This window comes from Ambystoma mexicanum, chromosome 1p (genome assembly GCF_040938575.1).
Source record: "Ambystoma mexicanum isolate Mex_15411 chromosome 1p, UKY_AmexF1_1, whole genome shotgun sequence".
In the NCBI taxonomy this organism is placed as follows: Eukaryota; Metazoa; Chordata; class Amphibia; order Caudata; family Ambystomatidae; genus Ambystoma; species Ambystoma mexicanum.
In genome coordinates, this window is record NC_090921.1 from 949,617,630 (window position 1) to 949,644,780 (window position 27,151).

The following is a 27,151-nucleotide window of genomic DNA, read 5'->3' on the forward strand; positions in this document are numbered from 1 at the left end:
ATAGCAGTGTTGAAAACAGCACTAGAATATAAAATCGATGTAGTCATAGTGGATGTGGGCCTGTTCCTACAGGATGTCAGGGCATTGGCAGATTGCTTAGGAACCGCGGAACAACCGGTACAGGATAACACAGCAAACATAGCTACCACCCAAACCCAAGTGGCGGATCAGATAGACAAGGTGAAGGTTTTGGAACACTGCGTTGAAGATGCAGAAGGGGGAGCCCACCGAAATAATATTAGAATACTTGGAATCCCCGAGGGAGAAGAAGGAAGAGACCCTATGGAATACATCGCAAATATGCTATGCAGGAGTGGGGCCCAGGCACGTTAATGCAGGTATTCACGGTCAAAAGGGTGCTCAGATCGTTGATGAAGGGGCTGCCGCCGGGCCCTGCCCAAGACCAATTATAGCCAGGATCCTGAACTATAAAGACAGAGAAACAGTGCTTGCTTTCTCCAGAAAAGGGGGAACCATCACGAGAGGATCCTCTAAAATAGCAATATACCCTGATTACACTGCTCTGGTCCAGAGATGGAGCGCACTGTTTGGCCCAACCAAAGAATGGCTTAGGAGAGCGAACTTAGGTTACATGTTGATATGCATGGCCAAATAGAAGATATTGCACAACGGGAGATCACACTTCTTCAACAGCATGGAGGAAGCGCAATGTTGGATGGACACACAGGGGATACCACAACTTCTGTGCAGAAATAACGACGCACCATAGTGGAAGGACACAAAGCGCAACATGGAATTGACTCTGTGTGCTACCTCACAGACTATGAGGGTGAAAGAACATAGTGAGAAGGAATGCAGGGACATGAGGAACTGGGATGCCACAACAGCCAGGTGCCCACAAGAAGGCTGCCCTGGCAATGGCTGCATGCCCCAGTTGAAACTTCAGACATCAGTTTCAAGCAGTCAAGCTGCTGCACGTTGCCGATGGTGGAGAGACGGGAGTGAGAGAAGCAGCTGGCCATGAGTGGGAACATTACTGCTGGGCTATTGTTTGGTAACTTTTTTTGTTTTGGGTTACTATTGAAGTAATGGGCGAGAGGAGCGGGGGAGGCAGGCAAACAATGGGAAATATTGGGGGGAACCGTTATGTTACCAGACAGGTGGAACCATGAACATTGGGTATTATTTGAGAAATGCACAACAGTGAGATGTTATAGAGAGCTGGATCACCAGGGTGAGATGCCGATGCGTGGAGGGCCATTAGGCAGATCAATGGGGCGGTGGGAATCAAGAGGCCCGAATGCTAACAGCTATAACAAGACCTAGGGGTGTGAATATAATTGCCTGGAATGTGAGAGGCCTTAATAATTACGTCAAGAGACTACAAAATACGTGCCTTCTTGTCTCGGAAGGGCATCCAAGTAGCAATGTTACAGTAAACACACTTAACAGCAGGTAGACAGGTCACACTAGCCGGTAAATGGGGGAGAGGGGTAAAACACTATCGCTCACCTTTCTTGGAGTATGTAAGAGGGGCCCTCATTTGGATTGCACCAACAGCCCCCTTTCAGCTGTTGGAGTTCAAAAAGCATGACAGAGGGAGAATGGTTGTTGTACATGGGTTGTGGGAAAGTAGGGAAATCTGTTTTGTAAATACCTACATCCCGAATAATGTTGCCACAGTGTTCCATTAGATTGCTGTATTCCAGGTTGTCTATGTATAGACAGGGTACATGGGTGTGGGTAGGAGACGTTAACTGTACCCTTAACCTTGAGTTGGATAGATCCCACACTAAACACAGGAACCCGGCGCCATCGGCCAAAACCCTTAGCGACCTGCTTCAAGACTTAGCAAACATATGGAGGGAGAGGCACGGGGAAGAGCGAGGGTACTCATACTTTTCGGCCTCCCATGCGATGCAAACACAGATAGATTGCATGTTCACAGGGGAAGAAACATTGAGCGGCTTTGTGCACACATAATATGAAGCCAGGATACTCAGACCATGCCCCACTAATAGCAACATGGCAGAGCATGGCCTGAGTGTTACGCTCACCTGACTACCACAGAGGCGCCGGTCTGATCTGGGCTGCTGCGGCCTCCTCCAGCGTAATGCGTAGGGCCGAGATGTGTCATTTGTCTGGCCGGTAGGAGTACACTTCTGTGAATGGAAAAAGGGGAATTAACCACCCGTGGAGTTGAGCATAAATTTCCCCCACCCCCCGTTGTTCTCCCCACTGACCACCTCCGATGTCCCCTCTAAAGTCTCACCTTATAGTTTGAAAGGGTGAGCTCTCCATCCTGCTTCGAGCGCAGGGGTGCGTGATGGACCAGTTGCTCCACTGGTCGAAGGAATTGGTGAGTTCCAGGGCTATTTTGACTCTCCCGGCAAGACGCCGTAATATGCAGTTCGTAAGAGTTCAAATGCCTGACCATCACTCCTATCCAATCGCGTAATCTGTGGTCTTCTCCTTTATTCAGGTGCTGAGAGAAAACCAGAGTCGAGGAGTTATACCTCCGGCGGTAAAATTAGGTAAGTCTATGGCAGGAGGTGGCTCCTCTTGATTGTCCTTTTGATTCACCCTGTTGTGCTTTTGTTTCCCCTTAGGGGCCGGGGTATGGCGATGGTGCAGTGGGTGCTGCGCTGACCCGAGGAGAGGAATGGTTCCCCCAGTGGTAAATCAGGTAGGTTTTAGGGTGGTAACCAGTATTCCTCTATATGTTCCCTTGGCTCACTTTATTGTCTTTATCTCCCCCTAGGTGCCAGAATGCGGCGGGAACATGTAGGAGGCTGCGTTGAAACGTGAAGATGCTGCGAGGAACGGTGAGTGCAGCGCGGCGCTGCTGCTGGCGATGCGACGTGTGTGAAAATAAAGTCTTTCCTTTGGTTCGACGATGCGATGGCTCTGGAATCAGGTAAGAAGCTGGTAAATGTTCTGGTTCTAACCTTTCTCCTTCTTTCCCTTGTTTCTAGGTGCTCCGGGTTCGAGGCGGGCGTGGCTGAAGTCTGGATGCTGCTGCAGGCACGGTGAGCCTTACGCTGCTGGATGCAGAATAACGCGAAGCATGTGCTGCTCTTCGGGTGTGGTTTAAATAGCCTCCAAAGTAGTTCCAGGTAAGTATTCCTCCACTGCCACACCCGAGTGGCAAAAGAGTCCCTAGGTAAAGTAGTCCCTTCTAGGCCTCTTGAGGGCTTGGATCCCTTGCAGCATGGTCTGCATCAGGTAAGTCCAGGTAAGTTTTCCCCTTATGAGCCTGGCGCCTCTGGTGCCAGGACTGAAGTCTCATATGAGCCTGGCGCCAAAGGCGCCAGGACTGTGTCCAGATGGCCCCTAACAGGGGTCGCTGGTCCTTTCCCTGGGAACGTGATGCCTGCTCCCGGGGCTGCTGGACCTGGTCTTGTTCCCCGGGGGTAGGCATCATGACACTGAGACCCTGAATACCCACCTGGCACCTGAGAGCGGAAGCTCTGCAGGACAAGCTGTTCAATGACTACTTGGGGACCCAGATAGAGGAGTACTTTAGCATTAGCACAGACAGTGTAGCACAGATGACTACTGTATGCGATGCGTTCAAAGTGGTGATGCGGGGAAAGGCGATAGGGAAAATGGGAGGTCTCAGGAAGGAAATGCAGAAGGCCCGGGAAGACATAGAAAATGAGATAACAAGGGCAGAAAGCATTGAGAGGGGAGCACCTGTGGAATCAAAGCAGCTGGTAGAATTGAGGCAAGAATGCATGAGGGAATGGAAAAAACTAGGATGCCTTGACTATGCAAAATATACCTAAAACCTCCATGCACAAGGGGACAAACCAGGGCAACTGCTGGTGTGGCTATGGAAGCGTGAAGAACTAAGAGATGGGATTAACGCCATCGCGGATGCACACAGGAATTTAGTTGGAAGCCAAGACGGGATCAATGAGGTGTTCTACAGATTCTATGAATTCCTGTATACTGACGAAGAGGTAGAGAGAGACAGAGATGTAGACGAAGCACTGGGGCAAATAGTCCTGCCAAAACATAGAGACGACCAGTTAGAAGCGTTGACCTGCAAAACCCCGGGACCAGACTGACTCCCCGGGGAGTTTAATAAAACATATGCAGACATACTGGCACCCAAATTGCTGAGTGACTTCACAGAGGCATACAAACTGGGAGTGCTACCCAGCACCCTGAGGGAGGCGACTATCATACCAATACTAAAACTGGGCAAACCGCCACAGGGCTGCGGATCATATAGGCCCGCTCAATGGTAAAATCCTGACTGTAGTCCTGGCAAACCAATTAAAGAGGGGACATTGTACACGCGGATCAAATGGGATATATCCCAGAGCAGAATACCACATGGAACTTGCAGAGGCTACACCACATCATAGACAGTACGAACTGTAATAGTTAATGATCCTTAGTCATCTTGTAGGCTTTATTCCATATTACACATAGGGACTCATTGCGAAAATCCCGCTAAAAACGGAGTCATTACTGGCATGGAGGTAATAGCGCGTCCGTGCACCTTTGACATCGCTAATAGCGGCTGATTATGAGTGCGCGAGCACGCGCGAACCCCCATGCAGGTAATGGCTGCACCGCCATACCGCTAAAGGCCCTCCACCCCCCCGATAGCGCCATCACGGGACCCGCCGATACCGCCTCCGCCAAGGAGCAACCCCTTAATAACGACCCGGTAATAACATCATGCTAATACCTGGTTTGTAATACCAGACCCGGAAGTAACGTCATCGCGTCGGAACGGGAAATGCGCCGGTGGCCATCTTTAAAAACACAATCCATTGCAATCCTCACAATCCAGCAGCGCTACAGAGTAGAGAGCAGGGCCATACCATCCAGCATGTCCAACGCTACCCGCAAGACTACCCCACGCCTGCGCAAGAAGTGCTTCTCCGATGAGGAGCTCAACATGCTGGCTGATACCCTTGCAGCCCATGCAGATGAGGTTTTTGCAAACAACCTCAAAAGGGAAGTCCAACTAAGAAAAAAAGAAATCTGGAGGAGGTTGCGCGTGAGGTGTCAGCAGTTGGCACCACCCCCTGCATGGTCAAAGACTAAAAAACGATGGGATGACCTACGGCTCCGGGTCCGTAACATCCTGGCATCTAATCGCAGAGAGGCCATGGCCACAGGCGGGGGTGCCCACTCGCCAGTAAAAATGATGCGCTGGGAAGAGACCTGCAGCACGACCATACATTTGGAGTCCATAGAGGGATTTGGTGAAATGGAGATGGGTGCAGTGACATCGGGAAATGGAGGTGAGTGACCCTGCAAACCCCAGTAGGCCATACCATGACGTAGTACAACAGATGTGAAAGTGAGCCAAGCCAATGCATGGCCCATCATACACACATATACAGATCCATGTCCAGATGGAGGCCCAAACCGTGGCACAATGAAATGCATGCTGCGTGCCAATCTCATTACCAACAGACACCCAACACGCAGGGATCATTCACTTGTCACACATCATGCAAACCGCAACACAACGGTATGCCACCTGGTACACATCAGTACCGAAAGGAGAGGCCACGGCTTATGCCAATATGCCCCCCCGCACCCTGCTTGAAAGTGCCCTCTGTGACACACCTATAAGAATGCAATGCATGAGAAATTAAATACTGTACAACACCAACTCATGCATCTTGCATGTAACACCATCACTGATGCCCTGCATCTCTTGTTCCCCCACAGGCACTGATGCAGAAGGTGAAGGGCAGGACCCTGCCCCAACGGCATCAACATCCAGGGCCAGACCACAAGGCAATGGGCATTCCACCTCCGGTGCAGCACCGCGGGCCAGAGTGCAACCCAGGGCACCTGTACAGGCCAGGCCGGCTGAGGAGGAGATAACAGCAGCGGACGAGACTGCAACTACTGAGCTGGCAACAACTGCTGAAGGCGAGGCTGATGGCACGCAGAACGCTGCCACCAGTTCAGTGGCTGAGGCAGCAGCCACGGCCCCCCTCAGCGATGTGGATGTGCACACAGAGGAATTCAAGGACATTGATGGCACCATCCATGTCAAGTGTCCCCACACACCAAGCCCACCGTCCACCCCACACCACTCCACACAGGGCACACCGCTCAGCCCATTGCAGGAACCAGCGGTTCAACTGCGGAGTCCGCATCTGACAAGCACCTCAGAGGCCAGCCCTGCAATGGCCCACCCATCCGCAGCACCCTCCACCTCCACAGCCCCCACTGACATGGAGGCACACCTGTCAAGGGTAGAGGCCCACCAGGACTCAATGATTGAACTGGTGCGACAGTATGTGGCCGAGGGTGAGGAAACATGCCGTGAGATCCGGGAGGCGAATGCAGGAACCATTGCGCCCATCAATTTGAGTGCCATAATCATACGTGACAGTTTGGGGGCAGTCACACAGGTCCTAAACAGGATGCTGGAACACATGCAGCACCAACAACCTGCACCTGCGGTGCAAAACCCATCCACCTCCACCCCATCGACCACACCTGCAAGCTCAACTCCCTCAAGCCCTGTGCGGAGGATGAGGCGCAGTGCAAGGCAGACAGAAATGCTGCCCCCCGACACAAAAAAAGCCTGGAAATAGCCGGTCCAAACACATCGTGTGTGGGATGACAATGGGTGAGGGGGGAGGTGGAGTTGGTGGTGTTGAGGGGATTAAGGGGGTGTTTATTGAGGGATACGGGTTGTTTGGGGGATAGGGGGTGTTTGGGTGTTTTTGGGGGTGGGGGAGGACGTGTGAGTGGTGGAGGGAGGAAGCACTATATTGTTGTTTTTCTTAATACACCCGTAGTGTTCAAAATCATTTCATGCCTGGACATTGTTCATTTCGTGTATTCATTCTATTCATGACAGCACACAGTTCCCAACTCCCCACACACCCTGTGTCCATGTCCACACGGTCCCAGTGCTCAGTGTAGTACTGACACATAACCATCAATGTCCCTGTGGTTCAGAAGTAATTGTCAATCAGTGATTGGTGTACAGCACGGCCATCTTGTGCATCACGTACTGCCAGGGGTGCTGCTTCTCCTCCATCATCCTCACCCGGTGCATGCATGTCAATGTCAGGTGACAGTTGTACATTTCACCGGATGCACATGTTGTGCAGCATGACACAGACCATGGTGATCTTTGCCACCTTCTCAGGGCCATAAAGGAGTGCTCCACCAGACCTGCTTAGGCAGCGGAACCGTGCCTTCAACAGGCCATAGGTCTGCTCAATCACAACATGGGTACGGGTATGAACCCGATTGTACTCCTCTTCGTGCCTGTTATGCGGGTTCCGTACAGTGGTAAGTAGCCATGGCTTCAAGGGATAGCCTCCATCACCTGCATGGGAGCACAAAGAGGTATGTGTGAGTCAATCTGAGCTGACACCTTTAGGCTTAACGGCTATGGCTGCAGTTATTTGGTGTTGACATGCACATGCCCCTGGATGTATGCACACAGGTTCATTTGATGCATTGTGTACTGCACAATGGTCTACTATTGTGGATTGTGTTGTACCGATGATGCAGGTTGTTCACGTGCATGCTGATGCGGATGTACTGTGGATGCGGAATGATGTCATGCCACCCATTGTTGCAGTGTATGTTACTCTGTACCTAATCACAATAGCGGAATTGGCACAGTTGTAATCATGTTTAGTCATGCATCACTTGACATTCCCATGGTGGCCTGCTTGTGCGTCTGGCATGATGTCATTGATGTGCGGCATTGGTCTTATGTATGGCATTGATGTGTCATATTCAGGTTGGGATGTTCAGGACAACAGTGTTTAGCTCTGAGTGCATTGTCCATTCACCGCCCAATCCCACCCAGGTGGAGTATGCATCCCACCCAGGTGGTGTATGCATGCCCCCCCCAATTCCACCCAGGTGGAGTATGCATCCCCCCACTTCACAACCCCAATGCACTGCCATGGCCCAGTCAGGCAACTTACCAGGCAGCCAGACACGTCGTCCATCATGTCGCTCCATGTAGCGGGGTAGCGTGGAGTTCCGCATCATCATGGCATCCTGTGTAGATCCGGGATATCGGGCGCAGCAATGTATGATGATCTTGCTGGAGTCACATACCATCTGCACATTGATGGAGTGGTATTGCTTGCGATTGCGTTACACCACCTCATTGGCATGAGGGGCCTGAGGGGCCACCAATTCTACATGGGTGCAGTGAAGGGCACCGACGCAATTGGGCATGTCTGCCAGTGCATAGAAGCCTACTTTGGTGTCAGCGAGCTCCTGGCCAGTCTGTGGTAGGTAAATTTGGATGAATGCATGCTTCAGGAGGGCATCAATCACTTGGGTCAGCATGCAGGACAAGAGTGGTTGTGATATGCCATACAGCTGCCCCACTGTGCTGGTAGGTGCCTGTGGCCAGGAAGTGGTGCACAGACACCACCTTTAGTAGAGGGGGGTTGGCGGTGCAAATTTCTATCAGGCTGACGATGTCGTTGTGTATCATGTCCACTATGGTGGTGATGGTGTTCTGGTCCACCCGGTACAGGGTGTGGATCTGCTCAGGGGTTAGATTGAATGGACTGGGACTGGGACTGGGTCTGATGCAAGGGATTGGTGGCTGCACTGGTGGAACTTGCTGGGCCTGTCTCACTCTCCTTCGCCTCCACTGTGCTGCCTGTTTTTGCAGTTGCAGTTGTAGTTGTTGTTGCTGTTGTTGTAGCAGTACAGGCATGTACTCCAGGCCCATGATTGCAACAGCTAGTGGGATCAGTTTGGTGTAGGAAGGGGTATGGTGTGTGGGTGTACTCCTTTTGTACTGGGACAGGCTCCATTGACTCCACCTGTGGTGATTGTGTGCACCTGCGGCAGTTGCTTGCACTGCAGGTTGCTATATATGGGTGGTCCACGATGCCTATATTGCTGCCGTCGTGCAGGCCCTAATTTCCACCTTTGGGATGCCAGTAAGTGCATGCCTGCGTAACTTGAGATGTCCTCCTGTTAGCGGCATCCCGGTATTGGTGCCGCGAAGGGGCACGTGTATGCGCGCATGCCAGTAAGAAGGGGCACGGTATGGGCGGTGGCGGTATTGGCGGGTTGTAATGGCCCGGACCCCGTAACGATGCCGGTAATGCCATTCCGCCTTCTTTTTTTCATTACCTCCATACTCGTAATGAGGCCCATAGTCTCTTTAAGATGATAATCATGAACCACTGGGTCCCATCATCCGGGCTGGGCCTCACCAACTGACATACTCTGGAACCTTCACACCAGGCATTCCTACACTCAAAACCAAACATTCTCTCAGACACACCAACATTCTCTCATGCATTCCCTAGCACCTGCATTCACACCAAGCACTATACAACACGATACAACAGTCGGAAGAAAGTGCAGTGGCCTCATTGGACGGAGTCAAGGCCTTTGACTCAGTCCGGTGGGAGTGGATGCTGGCCACTCTGGCGCACTTTGGAATCGGCAACTTTTTCTTGCGATGGGTAAAATTGATCTACTCGGCACCCAGGGCTCGTGTGAAGATGGGTAGATACATTTCTGATGCATGGGAAGTGCGGAACGGCACCAAACAGGGCTGTCCACTGTCGCTGATGATGTACATCCTAGCAATGGAGCCGCTGGCTGTGTTCCTTAAGAAGGAGTATGCTGAATCAGGAAAAGTCCTAGATGGGGTGGTATACATGGTCTCCCTGTAAGCGTACAACATGCTGCTGTACATAAACAGGCTGGACAATAACTTGCCACACTTGTTAGACATTATTGACCAGTTTACCAAGTTATCAGGGATCAAGGTAAACTGGGAGAAATCATGCCTGTTCCCGCTTGCAGGACTTGGAGACCTGGTTGGGCTTCTGATAAGAGACAAAAAGCTTCCACTACCTAGGCATTCATGTGTGGCATGACCCTGAGGTCTCGCATAAGAACAATACACAGAAAACCAAGGATGGCGTGGCCAGCTCGGAGGTTCTGGAAGAGGCTCTCCCTTGAAGTGCCAGGGAGAGTGGCCCTCCTGAAGATAGTTGTACTCCCCTGCCTCCTGTATTGCTTTACAAACGTGCCTTACAACATACCTGTGGCCTTCTTCCAAAAGCTGAACGTGCTGGCAAAGGAATTCCTGTGGGAAGGGGGAAGTAAAAGAATTGCCCTAACCACTCTGCAAAGAGACCACGCTGCGGGCGGGATGTAAGTGCCTTATTACCTATTGGGGCAGTTGCTCCATGAGGTGTGCTGGCTAGAAGATGAAGCTTCACAGGAGACATTGTTGCTACAGCTATATTTTCTGAAGGAAGTACTGTGGGTGAAGGAGCCAGCCTTAGAGAGACCTTCCCAACTATTGCAGCTGAGTAAAGATACATGGTGAAGAACTTGGAAACTTCTAGGTAGCCCAGATCCCTGCTCAGTACATGTCTCCTTGACGGTGATCATTGGTGAACAGCGAGGTGCACTGGGACAGTATTGAAGACATTGGGAAGAAAAAGGAGTGGCCTCGGTTGGGGATCTAGTAAAAGATGATAAAATAATAGCTAAAAAATAGCTTTTCGGAATCTGGTCAGCGAATGATATTCACGAGGGTCCATTTCTATTGTACTTGGGCGTGGTCAAGAGAATTGGGAGGAGATGGCTGGGCCCGCAGAACGAGGTGGGAACCAATGAGAAATTGGACACTATGTATGATGTGGCAGAAGGGGGACATACAGTCTCCAGATGATATGACCGGTTTATGAGTAGCTAGGGGGCAACAGACCTGAAGGGATTTAGCAAATATGAGGCAGACATAGGGAGAACCTTTACAGATGAAGAATGATATGATATATGATATGATATTTTATTTATATCGTGCTCATACACAGGTGTTTCAGAGCGCCACAAGGCAAGGGAGGGGAACAGGGGAGAACGAAACAACGATCTTACTAGGCCCAATGACATTGAGAATGCGCAAGTGCATGGGAGACGGGGAGGGGAAAAGTGCATGGAGGGGAGGAAGAAAGTGGAAAGTGCAGAGCAAAGGAGAAACGGGATAAATAATAATAAAAATAAATAAATAATAAAATCAGCACAAAGTGGTATTGCAGCCAAGTGACAAGTGACAAGTGTTAGGTTTGAGGCAGCAGATCAGGTGGGTCTGATAAGTGCAGGAGGGGGAAAAAAATGGGGGGGGGTAAGGGTATAGATACAAACCCCAGTGCAAGGGGTGTCCCGGAGGCAGTGCGGTAGGGTGGCAGGGTGAGCAGGAACCTGGGACCAGAGACAGAGGTAGTGCCGATGCAAGGTGCCAAGAAAGCAGATCAGCAGGGGAGAGGGGGGACGAAGGCAGAAGCAAAGAGGAAGGTCTTGAGGTGCTTCCGGAACCTGAGATGGTTTTCCTCAAGTTTTAGACTGGCAGGGAGGATGTTCCAGAGGGAGGCCCCAGCCGAAGACAGAGATCTACCCCAGCTCATTTCTTTGAAAAACGACTGACCCTGAGGGAGTTAGAGGAGGAGGAGCGAAGAGCTTGAGAGGGGAGGTGTTTACGGAGGGATTGCTGAAGATATTTTGGGCCCAGGCCCCAGAAAGCCTTGTGGACAATGCAGAGGGTTTTAAATTTAATACTTGCATCCATTGAGAGCCAATGGAGAGATTTCAGAGATGGAGAGATACGATCCCAGGGCTTGAGGCCAAGGACACGTCTTGCAGTCCTGTTCTGGATTAGTTGCAGAGGGCGGAGAGAAGAGGCATGTAGATTTAGAAAGAGGCTGTTAAAATAATCCAACCTAGAGAGAACCAGAGCTTGGGAGACAGTGATCTTCTGGGGGAAAGAGAGGAAAGATAGGTTATCTCTGAGGAGGTTCAGTAGGAGGTTTGGCTTTTTAGAGACCTCAGAGATGTGGGCAGAGAAGGAAAGTGTAGAATCAAAGATAACCCCAAGGTTCTTACCTTTGCAGGTGGGGGTAGGAGGAGGGCCAAGGGAGGTCGGCCAGAGAGTGAGGGGAAAGGATGGCAAAGGTGTCCCGATGAGGAAGATTTCAGTCTTGCTGGCATTCAGACAGAGATCGTTGACGGAACACCAATCTTGAATGGCAGTAAGGCAATCGGAGATGAGAGAAGGAGAGGAGGTGGCCGAGGGTAGCCTGAAGATAAGTTGAGTATCATCAGCGTAGCACTGGAAATTTGAACAGAAAATGGAAATGCAGTGGGCGAGAGTTGCCAAGTATAGGTTGAAAAGCTAGGGTGAGTGGTTAGATCCCTGGGGAACACCACACATAGAGAGGGATATAGATGATAGGAAGGCCAAGTTTGACCTGGGAGGGTTGGTCAGAGAGGAAAGAGGTCAGCCAGGCCAGAGCCTGATCAGTGATACCAAGGTTATCACAGAGAAGGTTGAGCAGGATGGTATGGTTGACCGTGTCAAAGGCAGATGAAAGATCGAGTAGGATGAGGACAGAGGGAATGTTAGCATCAAGGTTGGAGAGCAGATCCTCACGGATGTTCAGGAGAACAGTTTCCGTGATTCTGGCAGCTCTGAAGCCAGATTGGTGGTCATGGAGACAGCCAACAGTGTCAGATTGAAAGTTAAACTGAGAGATGGCAAGTTCTTCCAGGAGTTTGCCCAGAAAGAGAGTAATGGAAATTGGGCGATAGTGAGCCGGACAGGTAGGATCAGCTGTGGGTTTCTTGAGAAGAGGATGCACAAGGGAGTGCTTCAGAAGGGAGGGGAAGGATCCAGAGGCAAAATAGTGGTTGCAAAAGTCAGCAAGGGCAGGAGTAAGGGTGTCCATGTGGTCCTTGATGATGTTAGAGGAACAGGGATGAACCTGTTGTGACAAGGTTTTCATAGATCGGACTTGTCTAGCAACCTCATCGGGGGAAAAATGAGGAAAGGACGAGAAGGAGATTGGAGGGTGGCTGAAGGAGGGTCATCAGGCATAGACGTAGAGGGGCAGGGAAGGGAAGGCAAAGTAAGGGTGGACAGGATGTCCTGGGATTTTTTAGATAAAGTGAGAGGCAAGGGCATCGCAGAGGGACTGGGAGGCAACAGGAGGGGTAGAGACTGCAGCAGGGTTGGCCAGCTCCTTGCAGATTTTAATGAGTTTGGCCGAGTTGTTAGATGCCACCGAGACATGGGCTTGAATGTGGACTCTCTTCTTGGTGAGGACAGAGAGTCGGTATTGCCTTTGGAGCAGGCGACAGGCCAGTTTGTCAGAGGATGAACAAGAAGCCCTTCAATTCCTCTCAGCCGCCCTACACTTCCGTTTAAGTGTAGCTAGGTTGGAGTCAAACCAGGAGTTGCACTTGGCTTTGGACTTCAAGCGGATCCTCATGACAGGGGCAAGAGCATCAAGAGCATCAAGAGTATCGGAAATAGAAGAGTAGAGAAGGGATAGGGCTGTGTCAGGGTGTGAGTAAGCCGGAGGAGGAGAAGGTGGGGAGAAAGTGGCAGCGAAAGCCTCAACTGACACACGCTTCATAGGTCGGATGTTCAAGAAGGTGGATGGCAGTGTTGGTGTGGGCTTGGTTGGGGGGGGGGGAAGAGAGTGAGAGATGAGGGGAGAGGAGGCAGGGGTCACTGCAGGAGAGAGGAGTAGTCAGAGGGATAGAGAGGGGGAGGCCAGTAGAGATCAAGACATCAAGTGTGTGACCTGCAGTGTGTGTTGGGCCAGAGGGGAGGATAGAGAGAGCAAGGGAGTCGCAGAGGTCACAGAAAAGCAATGACGAGGGACAGGAAGAATCGAGGTCGATGTTAAGCTCACCAAGGAAGAGGAGTTGAGTGTGAGTGGTAGTGGCCTGGAGGGAGGAGAAGAGGTCTGCCCAATCAGAGAGGAAAGAGGTGATTTGACCAGGGGGCCGGTATAGAGTAGCAACAGTAAGAGAGTGGCTAGGCGAGAGAGAGAGCCTTTATACAAGGCATTCGAAAGAAGAGTAGGTCTGTGTGGGAATGAGAGTGGCAGGAATCCACTCAGGAAAGATCAGGGCTACACCGCCTCCAGGCCGGGTGGATCTGGGTACAGAGAGGATCTTTTAGCCATCAGGGAGGAGAGTATCAAAGCTAGTGACAGAGCTAGCCGTGAACCATGTCTCAGTAAGACTGAGGACATCAAGGTCAAGTTCTTCCAAGAGTTGGCAGATGTCAGAGTAGTGTTTGACAGCAGAGCAGGAGTTGAGAGTGGCAAGATGAAGAAGGTTGCCAGCCTTAAAGACCTTCCGGGGAGGGGTACAAATCAGAGGTATGCCCTGCGGAGGGGTAGAGTTAGCCTGAAGTAGGGCAGAGGAGGAGGGAGGAGTGGACAAGGTAGCCGAGGAATGAGAGGAGGGGACAGCCGGAGATGAAAGGAAGTTGAAGAGGCGAGAGAACCGCCTCAACTTGATGAGGAGAGGGCACTGCTTTACACCAAAAAAGTATCAAGGAATGCCAGATTCAAACTCACCCAACTGTATATTACAAATAGAGCATATATGACTCTGCATAGGTTGTCTCTCATAGCGGGACAGGGTGGGCCAGACCTCCCCAAGATGTACATGGGAAGGAGTGGACTTGATGCACATGTTTTGGGTGTGCCCTGTAATCCAGAAATTCTGGGGGAACATAGTGGAAAGGGTGACACGGCAGGCGTGCAAATGTAGACATGCACCCGGAATATTGTTTACTAGGATTGTTCCGCAGGGACCCGAAGCAGGACGCACACCTTTCCATAATGAAAGATCTGGTTTGTGTATAAGCGAAAGGTAGGATTGCCATGGTGTGGAAATTGGCTGATGGCCCTAGAATAGAAGCCTTGAGGGTGGATAAAAAAGATGATGACTAGCTGAGACGGCAGAGTGGTAGAGAGTGCTGCAGAGTGGAACGTATGAAAGGATTGAGGGAATTACAGCCTTGAACACACAGACGCAGAGAATGTTTGCCCCTGAAGTAGATGAATCTCACTGAATGTATATGTTTGGAGCAAGATCTGCTATAGTATAGGGAGGAACAAATGTGTGGGGGAACCGTACAGACTGGTGGGCAGGAATGCTATGGGAAGCGGCGGCCTAATGGCAAACCGAAAAAGGGGAGGAATGTTTGACACCCCTGGGAGATGATTGAATTGATTTGAGCCTGCATCACTGTAATTGTCAGGATTAACAGGATCTCTCTCTTTATCCTCACCTGAATCTTCTTTGGTGGATGGGGGACACTTCCTGGATCATCTTCTTATCCTTCTTTTTAGAGGTCGCCCTTTCTTGGAAGGGACATGGTCTGTCACAAGGTGAAGCCACTATGTCCGACAAGTAAACAGGAAGACAAGAGACCCCACTCTCGGTACAGCTGAGTGCGGGGAAAAAGCCAAATGAGGCCAAAAAAAATGAAGTGTGTAGCGTCGATTCCGGAGTGCTCAGAGTTTGAGGATCCTTGTAGAATGTAAGGTTGATTCCGGTGTATTTGGACAGTAGTGTATACTTTCCGAATGTAGTATAGTGATGTACAAAGAATCAAGCAGGGCTCCGACACAAGACGGAAAGGTGCGAGGAGCAAGAATAGCTTCAGGAAGGAAGAGTGCAAGCACAGAAGAGCAACAGAGATCTGTGAGGGAGACTCCGGAAGACTGGGGGAAAACAGGTGATTGAAAGAGAACCACAAGGAGCAAGACCATAGGCATCAAGGGGAGACAGAGCGAGGAGAAAGGTCAAAAGAAATTAGCGTTGGGAGGTAGAAGGTAAACTCCAAGCACAAACGTCTTGCCCGTAAGAGAGGGAAAGTCTGAAGGGTTACAACAAACCGTGCGGAAACAAAGGATATCCAGTTGGATGGTGGCCATCTTGGAAAAGACTAGAATGTTGCCTTACGTTCAAAGAAAACATGGCGGAACATCAATGGCAGATCGTCCACCTCTTCCATAGGCGCCAGGGGGAGAGCGCTGTGACCGTATGCCCATCCTATACCTGGTGGTACCGGGTTGTCTGGATGTATCCAATGAATCCTTTGCAGCAGCCAGGGTGCCTTGATGTAGGAGCTGGGTTCCCCTGAATTTTTGGACAAAGGATAGTCCTTCCACTTAAATAGGTATTGCAGTCTCCACTTGTAATAGCGTGAGTCACATACATACTCCTTAGGTTCAGAAGAGATGGGGGGTTTGTAGATCCTTTTCCTTTGAGAATAAGGGTCAGGCACTGAGAGACGTAGAAGGGATGAACAGAAAACTGGATATAAATGGCTCAAGGACCTGGGTAGTCGAAGTCGTAATGCAACAGGATTGACTTTGGCGATGATCTCATAAGGCCCAATATACCGCTGGAAAGTTTGGAAGGGTGGACCCACCTAAGTAGGTATCTTGTGGACAACCAAACCTTAGACCCGATTCCCCATCCGGGTACCTCACTCCTATGCTTATTGGACTGTTGTTTGTGCCTCTTTTTGCTGTCTTCTAAGCTCAGAAGTGCAATCATGTGGGCTCCTGAGATGTCTGCCAACAAAGAGTCAATGTAGGATATCTTTGAAGAAGGATACACCAAAGCCAGTAGAGTACATGGGTGTACACCATAGGTACAATAAAAGGGACTCAACCTGGTAGAAGTATGCATGGAGTTGTTATAGAAGAACTCTGCAGTGGGTAAGAGATCCACCCAATCATCCTGCTGGGTGTTGACAAAAACCCTATGATATTGTTCCCTGGTACCGTTGAGTCTTTCGGTCTGGCCGTTGGTTTGTGGGTGGTATCCAGATGATAGGGCCCTCCTTATGCCCAATAACTTGCATAAAGTTCCCCAAAATACTGATGTATACTGGGATCCACGGTCTGAAACTACGTATTTAGGGAGACCGTGTAGACAAAAAATATTCCAATGAAATATCTTAGCCATCTCTGGGGCGGTAGGTAATCCTGGGAGTCGAGAGAAGTGGGCCATCTTGGTAAAAGCGTTGATGGTGACCATAATCACTGTGCATCCCTGAGAGGGTGGCAAATCCACCACAAAATCCGTAGAGAGGTGGCTTCAAGCTCATGAGGGTACAGCGCCTTGTTCCAAGTAGCTGATTGGTTTCCTGGTGCTATATTTGCTTTGAGCACAAATTGGACAGGTCCGGGTTTAGGTCTTCACATTTGCTTGAATGGTAGGCCATCAGAAAATGCATTGAATGAGTTCCAATGTAGCGGAGAAACCCAGTGGCCTGAGGTCTTGTCTTTGTGACACCAAGATAGGATTCAGGTTTGTAAAGATGCCCCTGGTATAACCAACTGGTTCTTGTGAAACATCAAACCATCCTTCCTTTCTAGATTCTGCTTCTTATTCCTGTTCCATTCCAGAGGTAAGGTGGTTGAGGCTTCTTTTACGTCTTGCAAGAATGAAGATACTAAGAAAACAAACATATTTCTCTGAAATAGATATTCCTGCGGGTGACCTTGAGGGTGTCCTACCTCTTGGCAACGAGACAGAGCGTCTGCTACAAGGTTCTGACTGCCTGGTATGTAAGTGACAGAAAAATCGAATTGGCCGAAGTAATGAACCCTATCGGGCTTATCTTGGGTTAAGACATTCCATCTGCTGTGGGATCCGTGAGTTACGTTGGTCAGTGTGTATCTAAAATGGATGGGAGGCTCCCTGTAACAGGTGGCACCATTCTTCACAGGCTAACTCCATAGCAAGCAGCTCCTTTTCAATCACAGAGTAATTGCCTTCGCTCGGGGACAGGGTCCTTGATAGATATGCAATAGGATGTTCTTGACCATCCACCTCTTGTGTAAGTTCAGCTCCTACCGCGGTGGCAAAGGCGTTGGATTCAATATAGAATGGGAGATCCTGGTTGGGTTGTAGCAAGATGGGAGCTGAGCAAAACAAGGATTTGAGGCACTGAAAGACTGCTTCTGCTCCCTCACCCCACCGGAATGGTGTGTCCTTCTTTAGGAGGGTTGTAAGGGGAAAGACTATCTATGAGAACCCAGGGATGAACTTGCAGTAGAAATTTGCCAGACCCAGTAATCAATGTATGTCCTTAAAAGAAGTGGGAGCAGGCCATTTTAGTATCAATGATACTTTGCGGGAATCCATCTTGATGCCTTTGTCTGACAGGATATACCCTAGATAGGGCAGTGTAGTGACTTTGAATAGGCACTTCTATGGCTAACCAGGAGTTGGTTTCCTCGAAATCTGTGTAGAACCTCTCGGAGTTGGATCTGATGTTCTTGCCAGGAAGTGGGAGAAACCCAGAATATCATTGAGATATACGATGACTGAATGGAACAGCATGTCTGAGAAGAGCCAGCCCATGAATCGCTGAAAGATGGCTGGGGCATTGACCAAGTCAAACGGCATTACCTGGTATTCAAAATCTTTCGGCCCTTATGCGCAAGAGGTGCTAAGCCCCACGCAAATCCAATTTTGAGAAAACCACGGCTTCTTGTATAGCCTCCAGGATTTCACAGATAAGGTCATGGTATATCGATCCCGAACCATCACCCTATTGACACCCGATAGTCAATGCACCTTCTTAGCTCATGAGTATCTCCCTTTGGGATGAAAAACAAAGATGCCCCTGCCGGAGAGTGAGATGGCCGTGTAAGGCCGTTTTGCAGGTTGGCATCCAGATACGCCCTGAGGACCTTCTTCTCAGGAAGGGACAGTGGGTACATCTGCCCAAAAGGAACAAGAGCTTCTGTGGTGAGATTGATGGCACAGTCCTCTTGCCGATGTGGCGGAAGGTCCTTCGGAATCTTGTCCAGGAACACATCCAAAATATCCTTAAGGTCGGTTGGGATACAGTTTACGCCTATAGTTGGGGTGTGAATGGTATGACGAGCCATAACAGGTTGCTTTCAGAATTTGCCCAGACAATGTTTGACACATTATTCGAACTGGAGAAGGTTCTTTGCCCAGTTTATGGTAAGATTGTATTTTCTTAACCAGGGAATCCCCAAAATGACTGGGAAATGAGCTGCATGGATGATGTCGAAGTGTAATTATTCCTGGTGTTGGAATACTGATACTAAAAAACACAACAAGAGGTTGAGGGTTTGAAACACCCACTTCTTACCAATCGTCATTTAGGTATGTCACCTTTAGATACAGACACAAAAAGGTTAGCGAGGCAACAAGCTCTATTGTTACCAAATGATTGCTGGGGAGAAACCAGTGAAGCACAGGAAAATATGCTTCTAGTGCATTAAAATATGAAGCAAATCAAATATAGCAAAAAATAAACAATTTTATTCATATACAAGATAGCGCCTCACAATAGTCACAATGTTAAAAAAGATTAAGGTAGATTTTGAAGTAAAAATACAAAAAGGATGAAAACACAAAATGAAGTCATCCAAATGAGATATTTACTCAAAATAAATAAAACAGTGCAAATTTGTATCAGACAGCAATTTGGTTAAATTATGGGCTTGTAATCAGCTGCCCTATAATGTCAGTGGTGTCAAAGAAATAGTGTCATGTGCTGTGCAAATACGCAACTAAACTACATCCAACACTCCATTCATTCTCACCATCACTCATTCATCCACATACTATCAACAAATACATCCAACATGTTTCTTTCCATAGCAAAAAGTGCATAAATGCAAGGAAATTCATCAGGGACTGTCTGGGGTAAATAATGTGCACTGTAGTAAGCAATATGCAAAACCACAATACCATCCAGAATGTATCCCACCTATTGGAAAAACAGTCTAAATTACATAGGGCACTCAAAAAGTGCTTAGAAAACACTTCATAATCCTTTAATGTGAATGAAGGGTAGAAGATGCGTCCAAAATGCGACGACAACTGGTAACACAGCGTACCACCTGAAATAGAGAAGACAATGGGGTCAATGTCCATTTATCTTTTAAACATATGTCCAACAATCAACAATACGTACTACCTTAATCAGTCAGGGTAGTGCAAGAGAGGGCAACCAAATGGCCTATTGGGCATACACTAGTGGAGAGCAAATGAGAAGGAAAAGCAAAGCCAAACCGGAATTGCACACTATGACTCATAATTAACCGCAACAGGTGGTCTGAAAATTACGCTAAAGTTCTATGATTCTGAATTCTGGCGAAATATGCTGTTGAACTCTGTTTCAGCATTTTGGGATTGATGCATCTACGTCCTCCTGATGGCTGAGAAAAAGTGCTTACCATAAGCTTTTCAGGCACAGTATTCAGGACAATGTTCTGAAGAAAAGTAGAGGGACGAAGTCCAGCCTTCAATCATGCAACAGGCCATCAAACAGAGGAAGTGGTGTGCAAAAATGGGGGGAACCCTCAGTTTGTAAAGGGAAAATTCTGTTGAGGAGCACATGGAGAAACCAATTAGAGAACTGCGCAGGGTTTCCTAATTAGGTAGAGCGGGTGAAGTTAGACAAATGCAGATCTCCATCCGTTATAAAAATCACATTCTGTTTACCTTGTATCCGATTTGCAAATCTCCCATTAAAAGCTTCTAACAATGGGTCTTAACACGGCTGCCTGGAGTGGTTGCTGGGCAGTGGCGTCGCTGTGCACTGCCAACAGGCAAAGTACGTTGTGCAGTGGCTGTTAGCCCAAAGTGCTATACAGCTCAGTGTGGCAGTGAACTGAGAAAGTAAGATATCCACGCCGCAGGTCTAATTCCTGTTCGCCGTAGCTAGTTCCATGCGAGCATGACAAGCATGCCGTTGGCCGGACAGCAGCTTACCAGAGGCGCGTTCACTGCCTGGCGCGGACCAGATCCTGACATGTCTGGATCCCGAAGTGTACGGTCATATGACCCACGAAGCCGCCTGAAATACTGAGTTGTACGTCGTCTAGCGTAGTTCTCCATTGGTTGGGGTGATGTACTACGTGTGCATCGTCAAGGCACTGAGAGAACACTAACCACTCCCACTCGAAATGGGACAACGGGAGATATATTCGTCAACGTTGTATTGAAGTAGATGGTCCAATCGCTTGGAAAAAAGAGACAAGAGACAAAAAGAGGGAGAGGGAAAATCCCCCTATTACTAGCTATGGCAGTAAACATCTACGGGCCGTACTTGACACGTGCGACAAGGCAAACTTATGATTCATGTCTAGTAATCCATGTGTAGACCTGTGCGTTCCTAGATGGTGAGATATATAAGCAGATGATTGAACCTTATATTGTTAGAAAAGCAATGGTCATAAACCGATCCAATGTTCGCTGGCCATGAGCATATAACATTAGTTTGGAACAAACGTGTACGTACGCTGTGTATTACACGTGAAACCAGTCAATTTTTTTCATTGAGGAATACTGATACCGCCAGTACTTCAGTGGTGTGCGTAATCAACCATGAGCTGAGATGTTGCCCATCAACCCCTTCAATAGCTTGGTGTTCTCTTCTTTCGAGCCTAGGAATTCTCTCCTTGTCAGCCCAAACAGTGTCAAAAAAAGTTACCAGCTGCACCACAATCAATGAGAGCCAAAGTATTGATCTGGCGTTGTTGAACCATGACCACAATGCTTACAACCATTAATCTGTTATGTGGGAGACCAACAGAAAGTGACTGAGAGGGACTGGAAACATGACCCCGGTTGTTCGCCCCTTCTAGAACCGGAGTCTGGCGTGGAACTTCTAGGCAGTCACATTAAAGATTGGCATTAGATCCACAATACATAGTAAGGCCCTTCTCTCTTCTTCGCTTCCTCTCCTCTGGGGTCGGAGGTCCTCTTGCTGCTCCGATCTGCCTGGGTTCTTCCCTGGAAGTACTTCCAGATGAGTGAGAATAGATTGTAGACCCTAGGGCAGTTGGAAAAAGTCCTTGAATCTTCTTTCTCTCAGCCCTTCTTTCTGTTAAACGATAGTCGATCTGAAGAACCAAAGTGAACAAATCAACCAACCATCTCTGGACGATGGGTGCGGGCTAACTCATCCTTGATATCATCATGCAGGCCACATCGGAAGATGGTATATTGAGCTGTCTCGGCCATCCGGCTTCTGCAGCTGTGTGTTTAAATGTGGTATTATAGCACAGTAGATCTGAAGCACCCTGACAAATGTCCAGCAGGTTTTCACAGGCAGGGTAGACTACTTGGGGTCTTTCAAAGGTCTGCTTTAGTAGAGTCACAAAGGCCCCATAATCTTGTTAAATGGTGTTAGCTGAGGTGACCAGGGGAGTAGCCCAAGCCAGGGCATTACCGATGATATTGGAGATCATGTACCCTATTCAGGAGGGATCTGAAGCATAAGTCCCAGAGCGAAAAGTGAAATGGACCACACAAGCTTCGATGAACTCCTTTAGCTTCTTTGGTGATCCATTTTATTTACCCGAAGCCAAACCCATGGTAGGGACATCCAATAGGTGGTGTTCTCTAGCCATGACCAGCTGCCTTAAAACAGTGTTTTCAGTCTTCAAGTTCTGGACCTCCAGAGTGAGGCCCTGGACTGCAGTGGCCAACTCCTGTATCTGCTCCACAGTAGCCATACTAGCTGGATGGTGCAAACTGTCAGGATTAACAGGATCTCTCCCTTGATCCTCACCTGAATCTTCCTTGGTGGATGGGGGACTCTTCCCGGATCATCTTCTTATCCTTCTTTTTCTTTTAAGAGGTCTTCTTGGAAGAGATATGGTCTGTCACGAGGTGAAGCCATCATGTCCGACTAGTAAACAGGCAGACTGTTAAGACTTGATTGTAACGTGGAGTAAATGGGCCTCCGTCCCTAAGCAACAAACAGCGAAGAATACAATCCACTCACTGTTTGAGGATTAGAGCCACAGGTGGTGGATGGAACAGGAACACCAGGTCCTCTGAGTGGTTGCTGCAAAAGAATATGCAGATTAAGGGAATTGGCCAATAACACACTCTACAGTACTTAGTGACAAAGAAAACACAATCGCCTACCAGTTGGAATAGCAGAAGATGGAACTGAAGGAGGACTGGGTAACTGAATGTAATTCTGCTCCTTATGGGGACTGGTAAGTAGGAAAGACGAGACAGGATGTAAATAACCAGTTAGCCCACCAACAGCACCTGTAGCAAGGATGACAGTCAATGAACCAGGCCACTAGACTCGCATAGCCCTGGAAGCAAAAGGGTCCAGGTCAGGTAATTTCCGAAGGTATCCAATGAGTCAAGAGTAAATCCAAAAACAGTCCAAACAACAATACGAGGTCAAGCCAGACAAACACGTGGTTGAAATTAGCAGAAGGAGTAAGCGAGGCAGTCCAAGATACGGTCCGAGTTCAAAAAGCCAAGATAGTCATCCGCAATGCAGAGAAACGCCACTCGCCAGTAAAACAGCTGAGAAGCTATGTTCGTCGGGAGATGCGCTGTTTATTTCCGATTTGAGCACGTGATCTTGTTACGTGTATCACATGACCGGAATGCATAACGGGTTGTAGTCCATGGAATCCTGTCATGTGATCGGGTCCTGTGCCTGCCGTTCTCTCTGTGCACTGGGACGGCGAGTCCCCGCCTGCCTGCCAAGTGAGACCACTTCCGCCACAGAAGCCGCCAGGCATGAAGGAATGGTGCCCATGAGCCCGGCATCGCCGCTCCATCTCTCCGATGCTGCAGTTGGGCAACGTGGTCGAATGGGTGTGTTTTCTGTTGTGTTGTATGGTGTAAAGCATGAAGCATAGCTGATAAGGGAAGTTTGCACGAATGGGAGCTCTGGGCCAAAGGGTGCATGACACAGACAAGCGACCCCACTCTCGGTACAGTCGAGTGCTTAGAAAAAGCCAAATGAGGCAAAAATAAACTGAAGTTAGTACCGTCTATTCTGGAGTACTCAGAGTTGAGGATCCTTTTAGAATGTAGAGTTGATTCCAGTGTATTTGGACAGTAGTGGATCCTTACCTAATGTAGCATGGTGAAGCACAAAGAAGCAAGCAGGGCTCTTGCACAAGAGGGAGATGTGCGAGGAGCAAGAATATCTTCAGGAAGGAAAAGTGCAAGCACAGAAGAGCAACAGATCTGCAAGGGAGGCTCAGCAAAACTGGGGAAAAAGGGAGACTGAAGGAGAACCATGAGGAGCGAAACCAATAGGCAGCAAAGGGAGACAGAGCGAGGAGCAAGGTAGAAGAAATAAGCGCTGGAAGGCAGAAGGGAAACTACTAGCACAAGCGTCTTACCCGTAAGAGAGGGAAAGTCTGAAGGGTTGCAACACACCACTCTGGGGGCGGAAGCAAAGGATATCCAGTTGGATGGTGGCCATCTTGGAAAAGACTAGAACGTTGCATTACGGTCAAGGAAAACATTCTAGAATGTCAACTGCGGCTCCTCCACCTCTTCAACAGGCGCTAGGGGGAGAGCGCTGTGACAGTAATGATATGGTGAAACTTGTCTTGTATTTGTTTGTTTGTCTGTTTACTCAACAAAAACATGTTAAAAAAGAAAAGTATACGCCACCCAATGCATGTCCAGGCAAAGACAATTGCATGCATGGGCAATCCAGCCAGTTGCCAGATTTGCCACACCAGCCCCACAAACACACTGGGGGGCGCAGAATAAGATCATTCCATGTGTGCTGCCGGGCCAGCGCTGTGACTGCATGCATGGATGGTGTGTAAACTGTGTATCTAACCATGCACAGCAGCATGTGTCTGCAATTGCAGCATCCATGTGTGCTGAAAAAGACCAAGTTCCAAAGTGGACCCCCAGACAAACTGTGTAGACAGGCTGCCTTGGCAGCACACGGGTAAAAGAGCACCTGCTCATGGTGTGGACACCCTCAGCAGCTACTAAACTCACTTTGCTGTGGTCACATACAAAGGCCCACAAGCAACCATACACTTCTGCTTGCATGTGTGGGATGTCCCTCAAACTATTAGCAGGTGTGACTAGCAATCCAACATGCAGGTAAGGAACAATAACTGAATGCAATGTCATTTGTACCCTTACAGGGTCGCAGCCGACTCAGGATGAGGCAGGGGAGAAAGAGGGTGAAGGACGGTTAAGGGCCATTGACATCCCATTGGCAGGCCTCCAGGGCGGCGACATCAACCACCACCCTTGAAGGGCCAAGCGATGTGAAGGGCAGGTGTAAGAGACACCATGGGACACCAGGGCCCTGCAGCACAACACGTGCCAACTCTGATACATCATCTGTCAAGAATGCTGCAGGTGCTGCACCCCTGGAATCTGCAACCACCCCCCCCCCCCAACAGCCGTCCACTGAATATGTGAGGGGGAGCCAGATGCTGGCAGGCTCATGGAGGACACTGTGCATGCACCCAACCACCTGGCACATGATACTTCCACGGCACCTGAGTGGGACACCTAGCAACTTGGCCAGTGTGGTCAGGAGTCAGACGATGACAGCGATGGCTGGCATATGGGTCACGCTGTTTCAGCCCCAGCCCTCACCTAGCCCTCAGCCCATCATGCATCCATCTCAGGAAGCCATATGGAGGAGGCTTGATGTCATGGAGCAGCGCCAGATGCTCTTAGAGACCATTGCAGAGTCACAGGTCCAACATCTACGGGCCATCCATGACTGGGTATGCAACATAACCCGGGGCCTGATTCCAATCCATCCACCTCTGTCGTCCCCACAGAGGGATCACTGCCTAGCACACCAAGGTGCTGCTCTTTGTGCAATCTGGCTCAGAAGGTGCTGGAGGACACTTGTAGGGGCAAGAGGCCATGACATTGACTGTATGTTTGTATACAATAGACCCAGGGGAGAGGGTGTTGGGGATGCTGTTGTGGGGCAGGTGGTGGTGGGGGAGGATGTGTTGGAGATGGTGTTGTGGGCAGGGGCAGTGGGGCGAGGGTATTTTGGGGAGGGACAGTGGGAGTGTGTGTTGGGGATGGTGTGGGAAGGAAGGTAGTGGGGGGGAGGGGGAGTTGGGTGTGTGCTCAATGTCACATTAAACATTAGTTCACCTGAAGCAATGCCAGGACATTCCTTTTTGCGTACATGTGTTGAATCGCTAATGTGACAACATATATGGCATGGCATGTTGAAAGAAATGTGCTCAGAAAGAATTGTCCATGAGTTCCTGACTTAATAATCGTCCAGCTCTGACCTCATCCCAGCCATTGCGTACAACTGCCTCAGCCACAGGTAGTGTATCCGCCTTCTCAGGGGGTGACATGTCCACACCAGGGGGCAGAAGGACATTCTTCCTGATGCGCATATTGTGTAGCATGGCACAGAACAGCACAATTGTGCCAACCTTTTCAGGCCTATACATGAGTACCCCTGCAGGTCGAAGGCCTGCCCAATACAGAGCCTGGTCCTGCTGTATGAGTCAATGTAGGCCACTTCCTGTGGCGTCTGTGGATCCTGCACAAGTGTCATGAGCCACGGCAGCTGGTCATATCCAGTGTCACCTGCAAAGAGAAAGGTCAAAGGAGTCAGTCATAGTCTATTGTGTATGTGTTGTGATTTACTACAGCATGTTGGACATTCTGTGCATGCATTATGTGTTTAATCACACCACATGTCTTGCTATCACAGTATGTGCATAGGGAATCCAGCAGATTTTGCATTGTTGTGTGAACCCATGCACCCAGCTCACTGGCAGCAGCTGTTATTTTCAGGCATGGTAACATGCCATGGTGCCTGTTTTTAGGCCTGTATGTTGCTCATATGCATGTGCTCTGATGGTTGTGAGTTGTACCTCAGCAGGTTTCTGGTGTCTGTGTCTCTCCCATGATGGTGTCACGTACCTGCGTACTTGGCTGAACAACTGCCAGTGTTATTGTTCTTTGGCGCTGTGTCACACTTTGTGGTACAATAATTAGGGATGCATCATGTTGCAATGTGGTACCTGCATTCATGTGTGTGTTGGTAGGCCGTTGTGGCAATGTGCATATGTGTATTCATACAGCCTTATCAATCATGTCCTAGTCCTGTGGGTTGTAGGCTGTCATTTGTGCAGTGAGAGGGCAGAACCTGCATGTACATGGCTTTGTCAGGGAATGCATTTTGATGCTGTGCCCATGCACTTCCGCCCTCAGTATACCTTTCTATAGTGCAGTACATTGACATTGTGTGATGGCACTTGTACTCACCCACTAACCACGTCTGTTTTCCTCTGTGCCTCTCCATGTATCCAGGCAGTGTACTATTGCACAGGACCATGGCATTATGGGTGGAACCAGGGAAGCAGGCACAGTATTGTGCGATGTAGAGGTCTGGAGTGCACGTCACCTGGACATTCAGTGAGTGGTAGTACTTCCTGTTGTGGTACACTGCTTCATGTGCCTGAGGGCCCCAACACCACAAGGGTGCAGTCCAGGGCTGCAATGATGTTTGGCATGTGTGACACAGCATAAAACTGTGCCCTCATGGCACGCTCCTGTGCCAATGTGGTGGGAAGCGATATAT